We start from the raw sequence: 19766 nt of genomic DNA on the forward strand, positions 1-19766 counted from the left end.
TGGGCTAAAGAAGTGAATTATTTTGTCCTTTGAAAACGTGACACATTTTAAGCTGATTGGCCGTGTCGGGTGATGGAGGGTTACGACACATTTACAAATAACGCGATCTGACCCAAAAACCTACTTTTACATAAGTGTGCGTAGGTTTATCTCCCTCGTTCCATTTGAGAGATCCATAACATGACCGACACTTGTGAAATATCTACGCAGATATGTAGATACACTACCCGCCACTTCACGAGTCCCTGCTTCTATTCAGAATGATGCAGTTGGGTTTATATTTTCATTTACACCGCCATATTACGGCCTCTTTCCACTACTATTTGTGAATCAGTCTACGGGACCTCCGAGTCTATGGGTCTTACAAGCAACATTATTTCATGAGCCTCTCTTGAAAGACAAGAAATTGCAAATATGACACCGTAATTTTCATCGCCCGAATGTGAAATAAGTAACTGTTGGTGTGATTGACGGGACGTATGTTATAAATGCGATAAAGTTTGAAGAAATGCGGTGACGAGAAGGCTCGTGTCTGGCTAAAGTTCACCAAACTGATGACAATTTCTTCGCATCCCAAGATATGAACTTGAAAACGCAGAGCTTCATCTGCAGGTGGAGATGATCCGTCAACAGCTCATGGAGATGGAGACCCAGACGACTTCCCTGAGAGGTTGCTTCACTCAATTGAAGGAAGTCATGACCATGGTCTCCACCAACGCCACCCTGGCCGCCACACATAGTTTCACCACCACCACCACCACCACAACCACCACCACGGCTGCTATTGCTGGCACATCATTCATCCCCATCACCACCCCATCTCGAGTTGGCAGATCCAGCGCTGGCACGTCGGTGCCTGCTGCTGGCAGCACCCTCGTCGCCACCACCAGCCTGGATCCTGCCGGGAGATGCATTGCCACCACCACGGCCATCACTTGCAGACTCACTGCTGGCACTACCACCTCGGATCCTCCCGGGAGATGCAACGCTGCTACACCGGCTGCCCTGGGAGCTCCTTCGCCAAAGCCACCACACCGGCTGAGGTTGTCGGAAGCAATGCTTCTATCTCGGGCTGCGACCAGGAGATTTACCAACACCACCATCAACCCGGGTGCCACCACCGCCCTGGTGCAAAGCCACCAGGTTCGGTAAATTCCGTAAATTTGTTCGAGATCGTTACCGGTCGGCCAAGACTCGAAGATCCACCACCTCCACCCCTGCGTCTGCAGGCAGATCGACCACCGCCACCCCGACCGAGGCCGACAGATCTTCCACTGACAATGCCACCCAAGTGGCTGCCACCCACTGCTGCCATTGAATTGGTCTCAAGTGCCACTGGTGGCAAAAGGGCTTAAGAAGGCCGAAAAAATACGTTATGTAACATACTTCCCATAAGCCCCAAACCCACCTGATCAGGCATCATTAGTTCTTAGGCCCCACAATCCTGCCTGGTCATTTATCCTTGCTCCCTAGACCCCACTAATCCCTGATCAAGCGTCACAACACCATAGGTCCCACTCTTTCCTGATCAGGCATCCTTTTTCCCTAGGCCCCACTGACTTTTTGACCAGGCATTCTTGCTTCCCTGGCCTCACTCCTTCTTGATCAGCCATCATTACTCCTTAGGTCCCACTTCTTCCTAATCAGGCATCATTAATGCTTAGGTCCCACTCCTTCCTGGTCAGGTATCATTGCTCCATAGGCCCCATTCCTTCCTGATTAGGCATCATTCATTACTCCTTAGGCGCCACGCAGAGGTGTTGAAAAGCGGCACACACGCATTCAACACGAACACATGGACGAAGCTGGACTGCTGTTCAAATTGTCGATCTTGTTGGATTTTGTAAACTCTTTAAAAAAAATTTGGATCTTCTGGTTCTTGCCTCACGTTTGGTCATTACACTTTCCATGTTTTGGTTTCAATGTTGTGTTTTTTTCTCGTCGAAACAAAGGCCGAATTTGGCTTTCGGGAACGCATCGCTGAGAGAGGCAGAGCTCAACTGTGGCCGAGAATAACTGGACCTATGTATGGAGTGATAGGCCATACTGCTTCTACGCAGCGTTGTGCAGCTGAACAAAATATAATGCTACTCTACTAATTCAGAGGAAGACCTCCGTTCTCAAACTGGAGCTGGCCATGAGCCCACTGACCAGGAATAGGAGCGTCACTCGTTCCACAACTGCCCTATCATGACGAGTTGAGGGGGTTCTAGATTTGAAGCTTTCGTGACTGCAAGGATTCATATTCTTAGGTTTTTTCGGTAAAGTCACGTAGGTAAAAAAATGTAAATTAATAAAAGTAAAATAAAACAAAATAAAAAATCACGACGTTTCGGAAGCAACACAAGCCTCCGTCTTCAGGTGGAACCGTCACAGCCACGACAGCTGTATCAAGCAAATGAGAGCTCACAAGAAATACTACCCCGTATATATAATGGTTGAGGGGGGAAGGGCCAGGAACGGCACACTTTTTATTAATATGGTAAGGTGAGGCTTAAGACTACGAATAGACTGCATAACAAAGGACTGAGCCTTTGTTATGGAGAGGTGCGGTTTGTAACTAACACCGAGCATACATAACAAAAGTGTGAAAAAAGAAAGCAAGTTGAGGGGGGTAGAGTATGAGAATAGGTTTTACCCTTTTTTCTGGCAACAAAACAAGTGTTAAGATGTTAAAACACCAAACTGAAACCTTTTACAAGGAATCATGTCTGCCTTAACCACAATACTTGTGGTCAGAATGCAAACAAAACACGTACTCTGATAAACAACCGTTTGTTTGGCCAGAAAAAAGGGGAAAACCTATTCTCATATTTTGGTACTGGAAAAGGAGGTCCCATGATGGGGGTTGAGTAGTTGTTGATGTAAAATATATGTTGGTTGGGGCTAATAGCAAGCGCCCAACTCATTGGCATGATCCAAGTCCAGCATCGGATTCTTAAACTCCTTGAAGTGAGCAGCCATTGCAAGATCAGCATCATTATAATCATCTCAAAAACCATCATTCGGTCTCTCTCTTTTTCCAGATCAAGCAAAATCGTGTGACAAGCTACATGTTGAAATTTGTAATAATCGTTATGTCGTGAATCGTAGATTGATTTAATGACAGGTAGACTTTGCTGATTCGTTATAGTGATAGGGGTAGGTTTACAGATAAGGGTATTAGCCAATTCATGTTTTTGCCAATTAAACACATTCCTGCGGAGGGAGCTGGTAGGAACGTTGGGTTGCTCGGTCAATGGCCAGGGTCAACGGCGGCGTGGTGTATTCCACAAATATGCCCGACTGTGAGGGCGGGCACAAGCTGGCGAGAGTAGGTTAAACGTTGAGTTTTATAAGGGCACCACGGGGTGACCAGCCCCTCCCCACCCAGCCCCACCCCTCCCACCCCCCACCCAGCCCCACCCTCCCCACCCAGCCCCTCCCCACCTTCTCCTCCCCACCCAGCCCCACCCTCCCCACCCAGCCCCTCCCCACCTTCTCCTCCCCACCCAGCCCCACCCTCCCCACCCAGCCCCTCCCCACCTTCTCCTCCCCACCCAGCCCCACCCTCCCCTCCCCACCCTCCCTCCCCACCCAGCCCCTCCCTGCACGGACGGACACAATAATCCCCTGTGAGCTGGTGTAACCAGGAGGTTCCTACCAATATGAGTGTTTACATGTGGAAATAAACTGGAGCACCAGGAAAAAAAAACAGCGTGTGCGAGGGGGCAACACTCAATTCCATACAGACGTAACCGGTTTGCGGATAAAAATTGGCTGCACCAACTTCTAGTGATGAACCGGTTTTACGAGATTTGTGCAATTTTCCGGTTTCCTTCTACGTGTCAAACCGGATGGTTGGAATTGGCCAAACATCTTAATGTAAGTCGAGGCTGAGAATGAGTTTTGAGACTCAATGTGGCTTTCCTGGGTGAATAAAGGACATTGCTAGCTTCATTATTCTTGTCACTGCATCACAGTGATGGTGTTAAAACTGATTCGGGATACACTGTACAGTCCATATAGTCATTAAAAAATATATTTTACATTTTAAAATTGTTATCAAACAGTAAAATCAAAATTGTAAATATCAATTAATTTGTCATTAACATATCGAACGCTTGATGAAAGAACGGGCCTCTGACGAAGGATTTATAAATCATCCTCTGTTTGCCCCCTGTCATAAATGTAAAGAGTAAACATGTCACCATCTTTTTTCGCCTCCGGACGGCATTTTCTCACTGCAGAGACATCTTGTAGTGCTACTTTCATCTTTAATTTGAAATTTTATATATTTTTTTCTCGTATCACAAGCTGTTTAAATGTAATAATTGCTCATGGAGTTTGCATTTCATTTAATATAAACTAGATGCGTTTTTAAAATATATTTATTTCACGACAGTTACCAAAACTGGAAAGGCGTTTCCACCCCTCTCTCCGACAGCTACCCCCCAATGAGTCCGACTTGGCGATGATTGCCTCCCCCACCTCGCCCTATACCGAGGACATCCCAGTTTAAATAATGAATGAATCGGTCACGTTTTTCAGACAATTGCAATTCCAGCAGAATAGCTCCTTGAACCGAACTAGCAATCAATCTCGGCTAATCAATTTGCAAGCGTTCCCGTCTCACGTATCAACATGCACATCTTTGTCAGAGGGAGGACGACGCATTTTTAATTCCCCTCTATTATGCAACGCTTGACAAGCGGAGGCATCACGCATGCGATTGACATCGTGTAAGGACACGCTTAACCCTCAAATCCAATAAACTCCCGCTGGCGTTTTGAACTCTTCGCTTTGATGATTCTGTCGCGTGAACAGAAGCTGTAATGCGTGAGCGCTTACACGCCAAGTTTCCTGTCGCGATTGAACCGGATAGCCTCGCCGATCTCGTCACGCGAACTCCAGTCGTTATGAAACCTGATTTGAAGCTTTCGGTAAAGTCACGTAGAAAAAAGAAGGAAATTAAATAATAATAATAATAGAATACGACGCTTCGATTGCAACACAAGCAATCATCATCAGGTGCGAATGAATGAGAAAACTAACCTAGTACATCGTCTTGGTTCTTTCGGTAAAATCACGTAGAAGGGAAATAATAAAATAATAAAAATAAAACATAATAAAATAATTCTCACGACGTTTCGGCCACAACGCAAGCAGCCGTCCTCAGGTGAAGACCAGGTCTGTCGGAAAGACAGCATCTGAATGACGCTGTCTTTCCGACAGACCTGTTCTGAATGACGCTGTCTTTCCGACAGACCTGTTCTTCACCTGAGGACGGCTGCTTGCGTTGTGGCCGAAACGTCGTGAGAATTATTTTATTATGTTTTACTTTTATTATTTTATTATTTCCCTTCTACGTGACTTTACCGAAAGAACCAAGAAGATGAATCCATGCAGTCACGAAAACTTTAAATCGAAACATAGTAAACTTAGAAATATAATGCGATACAACACAGAGAATCGGCTAACACAACAGTCAACACCCTACCTGGTTGATTAACGTTCTTCCAAAGATTGCTACATTTGAGAGAGAAACAAAACACAGACACGGAGACGCACACACAGACACACAAGCAGAGAGAGACACAACCAACACAGAGCGGATTTGTCTACGGGTTCTCCGTGTTTTCCCTTCCGCATTTCGATTAAACAACACGCGTTCATGGTATTTAGATGCTAATAGTGAGACAAAGGCAATGGGGGGTGGGGGTGGATTTGTAAGTGATGGTGGTGGTGCTGGCCACCCACCCACTTACTGTGCTGTGCGCGGACTTAACGGGTGCTGCTATTTGCTAACGGAACTTGCACACGCAGTCTGTTAAAGGCTACACGGGGTTCTATGTCTTTCTAGATTTGAAGCTTTCGTGACTGCAAGGATTCATATTAGTTTTTTTTCGGTAAAGTCACGTAGGTAAAAAATTTAAAATTAATAAAAGTAAAATAAAAATTAAAATAAAAATCACGACGTTTTGGAGGCAACACAAGCTTCCGTCTTCAGGTGGAACCGTCACAGCACGATAGCTGTATCAATTAATCAATTATTGTTTTACCTACGTGACTTTACCGAAAAAACATAAGAATATGAGTCTTTACTATGGGAACCTCATTTGCCAGTAAAAATATGATAATTGTTTTTTTACCCTTCTATCTGGCAACAAAACTGACACCTTTTTACAAGGAGTCATGTTTGCATAGACCGCAATACCTGCAGTCATAATGCAAACAAAAAACATAACTCTGCACATTATCAGAGTAATGTTCTTTTGTTTGCATTATGACTGCAGGTATTGCGGTCTATGCAAACATGACTCCTTGTAAAAAGGTGTCAGTTTTGTTGCCAGATAGAAGGGTAAAACACCAATTACAATTTGAGTCTTTGTCTTTGTTCCGCGTGCGTGCGCGTGCGTGCGCGTGCGTGCGTGCGTGCGCGTGCGCGTGCGTGAGCGTGCGTGAGCGTGCGTGCGTGCGTGAGCGTGCGCGTGCGTGCGTGCGTGCGCGCGCGTGCGTGCGTGAGCGTGCACGTGCGTGCGCGTGCGTGCGTGCGTGAGCGTGCGCGTGCGTGCGTGCGTGCGCGCGCGTGCGTGCGTGCGCGCGTGCGCGTGCACGTGCGTGCGCGTGCGTGCGTGCCGTTGGAGCGCGAGTAGCACTCGGGGCTAATTCCATTCGAATTGCAACGACAGCAAACAGTGTCAGCGCAATTAACAAATTCAACTAAAGGTCACCAGCAAGTCACACACAAGAAGCAACCCCCCCCCCACTTCTCTCTCCCCCCCCCTACTGCAGAGGCCTACTATACACTACACTATACACTACACTATACACTACACTATACACTACACTATACACTACTATACACTACACTATACACTACTATACACTACACTATGCACTACTAAACACTACACTACACTATACACTACACTATACACTACACTATACACTACACTATGCACTGCTATACACTATACACTACTATACACTACACTATACACTACACTATACACTACTATACACTACACTATACACTACACTATACACTACTATACACTACACTATACACTACACTATACACTACTATACACTACACTATACACTACACTATACACTACTATACACTACTGTACATTACACTATACACTACACTATACACTACACTATACACCACTATACACTACAATATACACTACACTATACACTACACTATACACTACTATACACTACACTATACACTACACTATACACTACTATACACTACACTATACACTAATATACACTATACACTAATATACACTACACTATACACTACTATACACTACACTATACACTACACTATACACTAAATTATACACTACACTATACACTACTATGCACTACACTATACACAACTATACACTACACTATACACTACACTATACATTACACTATACACTACACGATACCCTATACACTACACTATACACTACCATACACTACACTATACACTACACTATACACTACCATACACTATACACTACTATACACTACACTATACACTACACTATACACTACACTATACACTATACAATACACTATACACTATACACTACACTATACACTACTACACACTACACTATACACTACACTATACACTACACTACACACTACACTATACACTACACTATACACTACATTATACACTACACTATACACTACACTATACACTACACTATACACTACATTATACACTACTATACACTACACTATACACTACTATATAACCTCGTGTCACGGCAGATCTGTCACCTACCTCAGCAGTTTTTTTCTTTCTGTAGTGGTTGTCGCACCTGACGACGATTGGCTCGTGTTGCGATCGAAACGTCGTGGTTTATTATTATTTTTAAATCCTTTATATTAAGTTCACTTGCTTGCTTGCTTGCGCGCTTACGACCGTGCAAATCTTTCGGTAGTTTTTTTACCCACTTCCCGTGATCCAATCGAGCTGACATTTTGCACACAGACTCGTTGTGCGTGACAATTTATTTTCGTGAAAAGGTTTTTAAATTTTTTTACACTTTTTAGGAATTATTTTTTTTATATTTAATTACCAATTGCTTAATGGTGGCAGGCAATCATCTGACCCATAGGTGGCAGCCATCTCAAGCCGGAGGACGAGAGGACTCTAGCCGCCCGTGTCAAAGACCAATGTCCTTATATACGATTTTCCTTATATTTAATTGAAGATACCAATGTGATAAAAATGAAACTCTTACTCAAGAAAAACAGAAATGAATAATAAAATAAAACCGATGGCACGCATGTAAAGGATTTATAGAGAAAAACTTTGTTTTTACGGGTTAATTTTCCTACTCTTCGTGTTTTTACCGAAAGAGCTAAAGAGTATGGATTCCTGCAGTCACGAAAGCTTCAAATCAAGATTGCAATGCCATGGCGTTGGCTGTGAACAGGAATCGAACTCGGGTGGCCGAGTTTGTAGTACGCCTAGCGCGCTAACCACTACACGACCGCTCCCTTGCCCAGTGCACCGAAAGTCCCAGATTTTACAATGGCAGCAGCCGCCGGCATTCATTGACGAAATATGTACGTCGTAATAAAATAATGAAAATAAAACATAATAAAATAATTCTCACGACGTTTCGGCCACAACGCAAGCAGCCGTCCTCAGGTGAAGAACAGGTCTGTCGAGTAGACAGCGTCTCAATCAGACTCTGTCTTCTCGATCAGACTGTCTTCTCGACAGACCTGTTCTTCACCTGAGGACGGCCGTTTGCGTTGTGGCCGAAACGTCGTGAGAATTATTTTATAATGTTTTATTTTTATTATTTTATTACTTCCCTTCTACGTGACTTTACCGAAAGAACCAAGAAGATGAATCCCTGCAGTCACGAAAGCTTTAAATCGAAATGTTCCTCGTAGTCCACGTGCTCATGGGCATTGCCTTGCTGGCATGAGGTTGATGATTAACAAAAAAATGTAACGGGTAAGAAGGCGACGTGGCTGGTCACAAATTATAGCGCAGCGAAGTGGCTTATCACGTGTAAAGGTATAGCAAGCCAAATGCTCTAAACGCGTGTTTCTAAATGGGGAGGGAAAGAGCAGAGGACCAGTAGAAAAATCCACAGGGAGAGAGAGAGAGACACGCAAACTCAAAATATACAGCAGCAGGCGTCAGGATCGGGATCGAAGCCACGACCTCCTGCGTACCAGCCGAGGTAGTTAACATCTCCTAGCCACCGTGATGATGATGAGAGAGAGAGACACTCAAACTCGAAATATACAGCAGGTGTCAGGGTCGGGATCGAAGCCACGACCTCCTGCGTACCAGCCGAGGTAGTTAACATCTCCTAGCCACCGTGATGATTATGAGAGAGAGACACGCAAACTTGAAATATACAGCAGGCGTCAGGATCGGGATCAAAGCCACGACCTCCTGTATACCACGCGAGGTAGTTAACATCTCCTAGCCACCGTGATGATGATGAGAGAGAGAGAGACGCAAACTCGAAATATACAGCAGCCATCAGGATCGGGATCGAAGCCACGCTCTCCTGTATACCAGGCGAGGTAGTTAACATCTCCTAGTCACAGTGGCACTCTTAGACGCATGGGCAAACATTGGAGGAGGATAAAGAAGAAGCGATGAAGCGAGGAGGAGGAGGAAGAGGAGAGGGAGGAGAGAAGAGGAGGAGGGAGGAGGAGGAGGCACGTGTCCAATGTGACTGGTGGCGATGTGCAGAAATCATTAAAATGAACTAAATAGTTGATTTTGACAACAAACGATGACGCCTCCAAACCCCTTCACGCCCACCACTCCCCCGTTTGACCCCCACACACACGCACCCCCATCACGCCGTCCTTGACCCCGAGAGCTGGAGCACACTCGGGGCCCCCCAACCGGCTCCAATCGACGCAACGCAAAAAAGGCTTTCCTAGCCATTAATTCTAGATTTGAAGCTTTCGTGACTGCATGGATTCATACTATAAGGTTTTTTCGGTTAAAGTCACGTAGGTAAAATTTTTTTTTTTTATTAATAAAAGTAAAATAAAACAAATTTAAAAATTCACGACGTTTCGGAGGCAACACAAGCCTCCGTCTTCAGGTGGAACCGTCACAGCCACGACAGCTGTATCAAGTAAATGAGCCTCGCCCCCCTCCCTCCCGATACGTTCCATTCATTGGCTACCACATTCTGATGAGCTCCCCCCCCCCCTCTCTCCTCCCCCCCTCAACTTGCTTTTAAGGGATTACATCTTGAATCATTGCCTCACTTGATGCAGCTAATCCGGCTGTGACGGTCCCACCTGATGACGGAGACTTGTGTTGCCTCCGAAACGTCGTGATTTTTTATTTTATTTTACTTTCATTAATTTTAATGTTTTACCTACGTGACTTCACCGAAAAAAACTAAGAATATGAATCCTTGCAGTCACGAAAGCTTCAAATCTAGAATAAATGAGAGATCACAAGAAATACTACCCCGTATATATAATGGTTGAGGGGGGAAGGGCCAGGAACGGCACACTTTTTTTTATTTACCATATTAATAAAAAAAAAGTGTGCCGTTCCTGGCGCTTCCCCCCTCAACCATTATATATACGGGGTAGTATTTATTGTGATCTCTCATTTACTTGATACAGCTTTGCTAGCCGTTCGCCCGAGCGAATGAAATTAAATTTCGTCTCAACAACAACAACAACAGCAGCAACAACACAATTAAAACACAAAGGGAGCTTTAATAAGGGATTAGGAAATATAATTAGGCGGAACGGAACGGGTTTGTTTATTTTGGGGGGAGGGTTGGTGGGGGGCCGAGCTAAAGAGGTCTGCACGCATTCGGTTTGAGTGTTCGCGTGTGCTCTGAACTTCTTGAGAGCCGTACGTAGCCAAGCGTGCTAAGGGCACGTGGGGAGGAAGGACACCGATCAAATAAACACAGAAGAGCGTTTAATTATAGATTTGAAGTTTTCGCGACTGCAAGGATTCATGCACTTTGTTTTTAAATCCTTTATATTAAGTTCACTTGCTTGCTTGCTTGCGCGCTTACGACCGTGCAAATCTTTCGGTCGTTTTTTAACCCACTTCCCGTGATCCAATCGAGCTGACATTTTGCACACAGACTCGTTGTGCGTGACAATTTATTTTCGTGAAAAAAAATTCCAAAATTTTACACTTTTTAGGAAAAAATTATTTATATTTAATTACCATTTGCTTAATGGTGGCAGGCAATCATCTGACCCATAGGTGGCAGCCATCTCAAGCCAGAGGACGAGAGGACTCTAGCCGCTACGCATATAAAGGATTTATAGTGAAAAACTTTGTTTTTACGGGTTAATTTTTTTCGGTAAAGTCACGTGGGTAAAACATTAAAATAAATTAAATCACGACGTTTCGGATGCAACACAAGCTTCCGTCTTCAGGTGGAACCGTCACAGCAAAATTACTGTATCAAAATTACGGTATCAAAATTACTGTATCAAAATTACTGTATCAACTTGATACAGTAATTTTGCTGTGACGGTTCCACCTGAAGACGGAAGCTTGTGTTGCCTCCGAAACGTCGTGATTTAATTTATTTTAATTTTTTACCTACGTGACTTCACCGAAAATAACAGTGTTTCCAAAAAAATTAGTTTTCAAGCAGTGTGAGTCTTCGCGGCTCTGTGTGAGTCTATGAGTCTCTGTGTGAATCTGTGGAACTATGTGAGGCTTTGGGTTTCATGTGCGAGTCTATGAGTCTCTGTGTGAGTATATAGGTCTCTGTGTCAGTCTACCGGTCTCTGTGAGAGCCTATGGGCTTTTGTGTGAGTCTGTGGGTGTCTGTGTGAACCTGTGGGTCTCTGTGTGAGTCTGTGGGTCTCTGTGTGAGTCTATGGGTTCTCTGTGTGAGTCTATGAGTCTCTGCTGTGGGTCTACCGGTCTCTGTGCGAACCTGTGGGTTTCTGTGTGAGTCTACGGGTCTCTGTGTGAGTCTGTGGGTCTCTGTGTGAGTCTGTGGGTCTCTGTGTGAGTCTACGGGTCTTTGTGTGAGCATGTGGCCTCTGTGTGAGTCTACGGGTCTCTGTGTGAGTCTGCGGGTCTTTGTGGTGAGTCTATGAGTCTTTGTGTCAGTCTATGGGTCTCTATGTGAGTCTATGGGCCTCTGTGTGAGTCTATGGGTCTCTGTGTGAACCTGTGGGCATCTGTGTGAGTCTATGGGTCTCTATGTGAGTCTATGCGTCTTTCTGTGAGTCTATGCGTCTCTGCTTGAGTCTATGTGTGTACGTATGTTGAACGTAGTTCGTAGCTAACCATGCTAATCGGAGATGCTGTGGAATGATAACAAAACTGAACACGAAAGCAGTTCTAAGGAAATGAGCTGTCAATCTAGATCAGTGGTTCTTAACCTTTACTGCAGCCTTGCAATCCCTTCGGTTGTCAATCGTTAATTTGTTTTAGAAATGCTAATGAATACATGGGTTTTATGGAACAAAGCAAGTTGCAACTTACGTGCCCATGTTAAATTTGTCGTTTCGATCATTTACCTTCACACAAAACATCTGCCCGTGCCTCGCCCCCCCAATTCAAAGAAAGGACATCTCGCACCCCCAGGTTAAGAAGAAGAACCACTGATCGAGATGATGAACGATTTTTTAAAAGTGCCATAGATAGCGCTTTTCTGAAAACTCACGTGTGTGATGACGCTACGCTGAGCTAAGAAACCGGCGACACGGGTTCGATTCCCGCTCACGGTCAACACCATCAGTGACGATTATCTGAACCGGTCCTGGGCCTCCCCTAGGTCGACTCAGCCTCAAATGAGATCCTGGTGCGGTGTGTGAACATCGCCACTGGGGAGACAAAGGCGGTCGGGCGTGGTGCTGGCCACCCACCCCCTCGTGTACCGTTCCTGCCTTCATAGGTGCTCGCTAACAGCACTTGCCCCTACAGTCTGTTAAGGCTATACAGGGGATCTTTGTCTTTGTCTTTGTGGGGAGCGGTGGTGGAACGGTTAGCGTGCCGCACTGCAAACCCGGCCACCCGAGTTCGATTTCTGCTCACAGCTCAAAACCGGTGACGATTGTCTGAACCGGTCCTGGGCCTCCCCTAGGTCGACTCAGCCTCAAATGAGTACCTGGTGCGGTGTGTAAACATCGCCACTGGGGAGACAAAGGCGGTCGGGCGTGGTTCCTGCCCCTCACCCCCTCGTGTACCGTTGCGGCCTTCATAGGTACTGCTCGCTAACAACACTTGCCCCTACAGTCTGCTAAGGCTATATGGGGGATCTTTGTCTTTGTCTTCGTATCGATGGCCGCAGTGTGCGCGAGCCGGACGGAGCGTGCCACCGTGGGTTTGAAAACGTGACGGAAATGAACAACAACAACAACAAATTTCGATTTGAAGCTTTCGTGACTGCAGGGATTAATCTTCTTGGTTCTTTCGGTAAAGTCACGTAGAAAGGAAGTAATAAAATTATAAAATAAAACATAATAAAATAATTCTCACGACGTTTCGGCCACAACGCAAGCAGCCGTCCCCAGGTGGAGAACAGGTCTGTCGAGAAGACAGAGTCTGAATGACACACCCCAGGCTAGGAGCGACTATTTAAGCCTGAGGTGTGTCATTCAGACTCTGTCTTCTCGACAGACCTGGTCTTCACCTGAGGACGGCTGCTTGCGTTGTGGCCGAAACGTCGTGAGAATTATTTTATTATGTTTTATTTTTTATTATTTTATTATTTCCCTTCTACGTGACTTTACAAAGGTGAACCTGCCATTGCGTGTGCCCCGCAATGTCACCGCCACCTTCGCTCAAACAAACAAGTACAAATATGTTTTTAACAAAAACAAAAAAATAAAGCAACCGTCGAGCGAAAGGAAAACTAAAGGAATCGGATGACGCCGCTCTGATGGTGCCAGTGGGTGAGATGTTAACTACCTCGCCTGGTCTACAGGAGGTCGTGGGTTCGATCCCGGCCCTGACGCCGACTGTATATTTAGAGTTTGCGTGTCTCTCTCTCATCATCATCACGGTGGCTAGGAGATGTTAACTACCTCGCCCGGTACACAGGAGGTCGTGGGTTTGATCCCGACCCTGAAGATGTCTGCTGTATATTTGGAGTTTGCGTCTCTCTCTACGTGGTGAGATGATAACTTCCTCGCCTGGTACACAGGAGGTCGTCTGGTTGATTCCCGGCCCTGACGCCTGCTGTATATTTGGAGTATGCGTGTATCTTCCTCTCTGTGGTGAGATGTTAACTACCTCGCCTGGTACACAGGATGTCGTGGGATTGATTCCCGGCCCTGACGCCTGCTGTATATTTGGAGTATGCGTGTATCTTCCTCTCTGTGGTGAGATGTTAACTACCTCGCCTGGTACACAGGATGTCGTGGGATTGATTCCCGGCCCTGACGACTGCTGTATATTTGGAGTTTGCGTGTCTCTCTCTCATCATCATCACGGTGGCTAGGAGATGTTAACTACCTCGCCTGGTTTACAGGAGATCGTGGGGTTTATACATACCCTGATGCCTGCTGTATATTTGGAGTGTGCGTGTCTCTCTCTCTCCGTGGTGAGATGTTGACTACCTCGCCTGGTATACAGGAGGTCGTGGGTTTGATCGCGGCCCCTGACGCCTGCTGTATATTTGGAGTTTGCGTCTCTCTCTCTCCCCGTAGTCGCGTGGATTTTTCTCCGGTTTCTCCCTCCACATTTAGAATCGACATTACGCGTTTCTTGTATTTGGCTGCTCAGCATTTCCACGCGATAAGCCACTTCGTTGAGCTATCAACTGTGTGGCCAGGTGGCTTCTGAAAATAAATAAATATATAGCTCAGTGAGGCCTTACCTGGTAAAAAAAAATGTGTATATAGTTCAGATTATCTTCTGACTGGCCCCGACTGGACATCTGTGAAACACAGCTTCGAAGTATATTCTTAGTTTTTTTCGGTAAAGTCACGTAGGTAAAAACATTTAAAAGTAAAATAAAATAAAAATAAAAATGACGACGTTTCGGAGGCAACACAAGCTTCCGTCTTCAGGTGGAACCGTCACAGCCACGACAGCTGTATCAAGTAAATGAGAGATTACAGGAGTTACCACTGCGTTTATATAATGGTTATAAACGCAGTGGTAACTCCTGCAATCTCTTATTTACTTGATACAGCTGTCGTGCCTGTGACCACTGCGTTTATATAATGGTTATAAACGCAGTGGTAACTCCTGCAATCTCTAATTTACTTGATACAGCTGTCGTGGCTGTGACGGTACCACCTGAAGATGGAAGCTTGTGTTGCCTCCGAAACGTCGTGATTTTTATTTTTATTTTATTTTTATTTTTAATGTTTTTACCTACGTGACTTTACCGAAAAAACCTAAGAATATGAATCATTGCAGTCACGAAAGCTTCAAATCTAGAATTAACAGCTTCGAAGTTCATCCTGTTCCTCATGCAGTCTAAATACATATTCCGATTCTGATCACTCCACAAGTGACCGAGGTTCATGCTCTTAGTTTTTTCGGTAAAGTCACGTAGGTAAAACAAATTTAAATTAATAAAAATTCACTTGATACAGCAAATCTGGCTGTGACGGTCCCACCTGATGACGGAGACTTGTGTTGCCTCCGAAACGTCGTGATTTTTTTAATTATTTTATTTTTTATTAATTCCAATTTTTTTTACCTAGGTGACTTTACCGAAAAAACTCAGAGTATGAATCCTTCCAGTCACGAAAGCTTCACATCTAGAATTAAATGACCTAGGTTCACCGGAGTTTCGAGCCACTGCTACTCCCCCCCCCCATTCCCCCATCTCCACCCTTCCGCCGTTCCTGTCCGTGAGTGTATTAGTCTCTACGTTTGTTCATTGCATTCCAGCGCAATTTGAATTTATATAGCGTCTAAATGCAAACGCATCTCGACCCGTCGCACAGGGCGATGGTGAGACACGCGTGGCCGCGGGGGAGGAGGGAAACTGAAAGAATATTTATTTGAGAATAAGGAGATGCGTGCATTTATGTGTTTTTATATTTATTTTTATGTATACATTTATTTATGTAAAGAGGGGGGGGTGGGGCGGGGTGCAGCGGTCAGACTGTGGGAGGATGCAGAGCAGTGAAGGAGACAGACGCGTTTGTTTTGGAACTGGAATTAAGTGGACAAGGAAGGGTTGCTAGGAGATGTTAACTACCTCGCCTGGTCTACAGGAGGTCGTGGGTGCGATCCCGACCCTGACGCCTGCTGTATAGTTGGAGTCTACGTGTCTCTCTCTCATCATCATCATCAACACGGTGGCTAGGAGATGTTAACTACCTCGCCTGGTATACAGGAGGTCGTGGGTTCGATCCCGACCCTGACGCCTGCAGTATATTTGGAGTTTGCGTGTCTCTCTCTTTCCGTGGTGAGATGTTAACTACCTCGCCTGATCTACAGGAGGTCGTGGGTGCGATCCCGACCCTGACGCCTGCTGTATATTTGGAGTTTGCGTGTCTCTCTCTTTCAGTGGTGAGATGTTAACTACCTCGCCTGATCTACAGGAGGTCGTGGGTGCGATCCCGACCCTGACGCCTGCTGTACATTTGGAGTTTGCGTATCTCTCTCTCTCTCCGTGGTGAGATGTGAACTACCTCGCCTGGTATACAGGAGGTTCGTGGGGTCGATCCCGACCCTGACGCCTGCTGTATATTTGGAGTTTGCGTGTCTCTCACTCTCTCCACGTGGTCGAATGAATTTTTCTCCGGGTCCTTCGGTTTCGTCGCCCCACATTTCCAAACACGCGTTTCCAGTCATTTTGGCTGCTCTGCATTTCCACACGATGAATGAGCTACCGTTTGAGATAGCCAGTCCTCTTGCGCGAAAATAGCCACATTGCTCGATGGGTCCTTGCCTGGTAGAATAAAAAAAATATAAATAGAGCAATAAAATAAAATAAAAAGTTATTTGGCTTCAACTTCGCCCGTTGTGAATGCCCCATCCTTTGACATCTTCCGTGACATCGTTCGTCAAGACGCACGTCTTAAACGGCCTCATTGGCAACCAGCATCCACGTTAACGATGCCTTCAATTAACCCCCGAGTGTGTGTTCACGCCCCTCCACCTCGCTCGCTTGTCCTACGAGGTTGTCGCGGTGATAACGCGCATTGAGTCACAAGCAACACGCGCCCCTGGCTTAGATTTCCGACACGGTCGCCTTCCTCCGTTGAGTTCAAATTCCCCCCTTCCCCCCCCCCCCTACCAACATCCGCCTCCACCTATCGTATCCTGCAGAGTGGGTGTGATTGAGTGAATGAGTGAGTGTGTAAGTGTCCGTGAGTGATCTGGTTGAGGCTTTTGGTGCAATCAATAGGCCAGGTCTCTGGGTTATTGTGTCGTCCTTTCGAGGGTCTCTGACCCTCTGCTCACAATCATTAAGGACCTTTGTGATGGCGGGGGGGGGGGGGGTCGGCCCGGATTACGGCCGCGTGACTGGGAGTCAAAAGCCATTTCTCTGGTCACTTTGGGTGGCGTCAGAGATGCCATCTGGCTCATGCATTATTTGACGTCGTTTTCGACCACGTATGTTCGAGAAGCTTTGCAAGGCTCTACCTGAGGAATTTCCATCCGGTGCAGCAGATACAATGGGAGGCTGATCGATGCCCGGGTGAGGTCAAGGGCGTTGCTCCCGATTGCACAATCGTGTTCTGTAAGCTGCTGATCTGGTCATTATCTGCGACAACATCACAGTGATTTACAAGTGACGCTGAAAATTTGCTTAAATTTGGATCAAACAGCAGCCGCAACATAACTCGCGAATTCGAAAACCTGGCAAGTGGTCTTGAGACTCTGCGAAGTTTTACTGGTGCCCTTAAAAAACTCAACGTTTAACCTACTCACGCCGGCTTGTGCCCGCCCTCACAGTCGGCCATATTTGCGGAATACACCACGCCGCCGTTGACCCTGCAGGCCGTTGACCGAGCAACCCGACGTTCCTACCAGCTCCCTCCGCAGGAATGTGTTTTATTTTATACCTACGTGCCTTTACCGAAAGAACCAAATAATATGTATCCAGTGGCCAATAAAACCGCGATTTGTCCAGAACGCGGTTTCGTTCGCGAAATGCAGCTCCTACCGTCATAGGAGAAGATCCCCGCACTTGACTAAATGAATACAAATTCAATCAAACGGATGTGACTTTCCTTCCGACAACATCTGACAACGCTCGCGTTGTGATGCTACGAAGCGATCCCTACATTGTCAAGGACACAGACGGACAGAGAGACAGGACGGCTTGTGTCGCTAAAAAGCAATAACCGGCGTGACATATCCATGCCCGACCATCTCTGTGTGACAGCGATTGCCGCGCGATTCTCGCCACGGTGGCTAGGAGATGTTAACTACCTCGCCTGGTCTACAGGAGGTCGTGGGTTCAATCTCGACCCTGATGCCTGCTGCTGTATATTTGGAGTTTGCGTGTCTCTCTCTCGCATCATCATCACGGTGGCTAGGAGATGTTAACTACTTCGCCTGGTACACAGGAGGTCGTGGCTTCGATCCCGACCCTGACGCCTGATGTACATTTAGAGTTTGCGTGTCTCTCTCTATCTTTGTGGTGAGTTGTTAACTCCCTCGCCTGGTCTACAGGAGGTCGTGGGTTCGATCCCGACCCTGATGCCTGCTGTATATTTGGAGTTTGCGTGTCTTTCTTTCTCTTTCCGTTGTGAGATGTTAACTACCTCACCTGGTATGCAGGAGGTCGTGGGTTCGATCCCGACCATAACCCCTGCTGTATATTTAGAGTTTGCGTGTCTCTCTCTCTCCGTGGTGAGATGTTAACTACCTCGCCTGGTATGCAGGAGGTTGTGGGTTTGATCCCGACTCTGACGATGCCTGCTGTGTATTTGAAGTTTGCGTGTCTCTCTCTCTCCGTATTGAGATGTTAACTACCTTGCCTGGTATGCAGGAGGTCGTGAGTTCAATCTCTCTGCTTGTGTGTCTGTCTGTGTATCTCCGTGTCTGTGTTTTGTCTCTCTCTCTCAAATTTAGTTCTACCCGATGACGACTGCTTGTGTTGCAATCGAAACGTCGTACTCCATTATTGAATTTATTTTCTTTCTACGCGACTTTACCGAAAGAACCAAAGAGTAATTCCTGCAGTCACGAAAGCTTCAAATCAAAGCTCTTCGTCACAGATGCTCAGTAGGGACACGGGGCTCAGAACGTCACAACAACAACAATTAAAAAAAACCCCAACACACGTGATAGCCGTACGAAGTACAGGAGATGCAAACAGATCACCCAGCAAACGCACAAATTAACCTAGACCATTTACTCCCATCCTCACCCGGCAAAATCACACGGAGTCACTAGCGATACGCGCGCTCCATCTCTGCCAGTCCGTCTCGCGGCCTCTTGCAACGTTTTAAAAAGCAGAATCGCATCATCCTGGGTGGTGGTGGGGGGCTCGGGAAGGAAAATAAATGCTGCCTGGTCACTTTTTTTTTTCGACCGAGAGCCAAATGTGGAACGATATTTCATGGCGGGGAGGTGATAAAAGCTGCCGTGGTGGTGGTGGTTGTTGTTGTTGTTGGTGGTGTGGTCAACAACAATGTCTTGGCCACTCTTACCCTTTGACCTCTAATCCCTCCTTGCTGCGCCCGGCGCGTCTACAGCAAAGTGCGCCGTCCCCTTTGATATTTAGGGCTGAGCAAACCTAGGGGGGTTGGGGGGATGCCCCCCCCCCCCCACCGCCTTTGACGGCGTCTTGGCGGTGGATGCTTGCCATCGGCGTGGGTCGTGGACGTAGTTTTTGTTTAATTTATTTTTT

Source organism: Lampetra planeri, chromosome 60, assembly GCF_965212315.1.
Source record: "Lampetra planeri chromosome 60, kcLamPlan1.2.h2, whole genome shotgun sequence".
NCBI classification, from domain to species: Eukaryota; Metazoa; Chordata; class Hyperoartia; order Petromyzontiformes; family Petromyzontidae; genus Lampetra; species Lampetra planeri.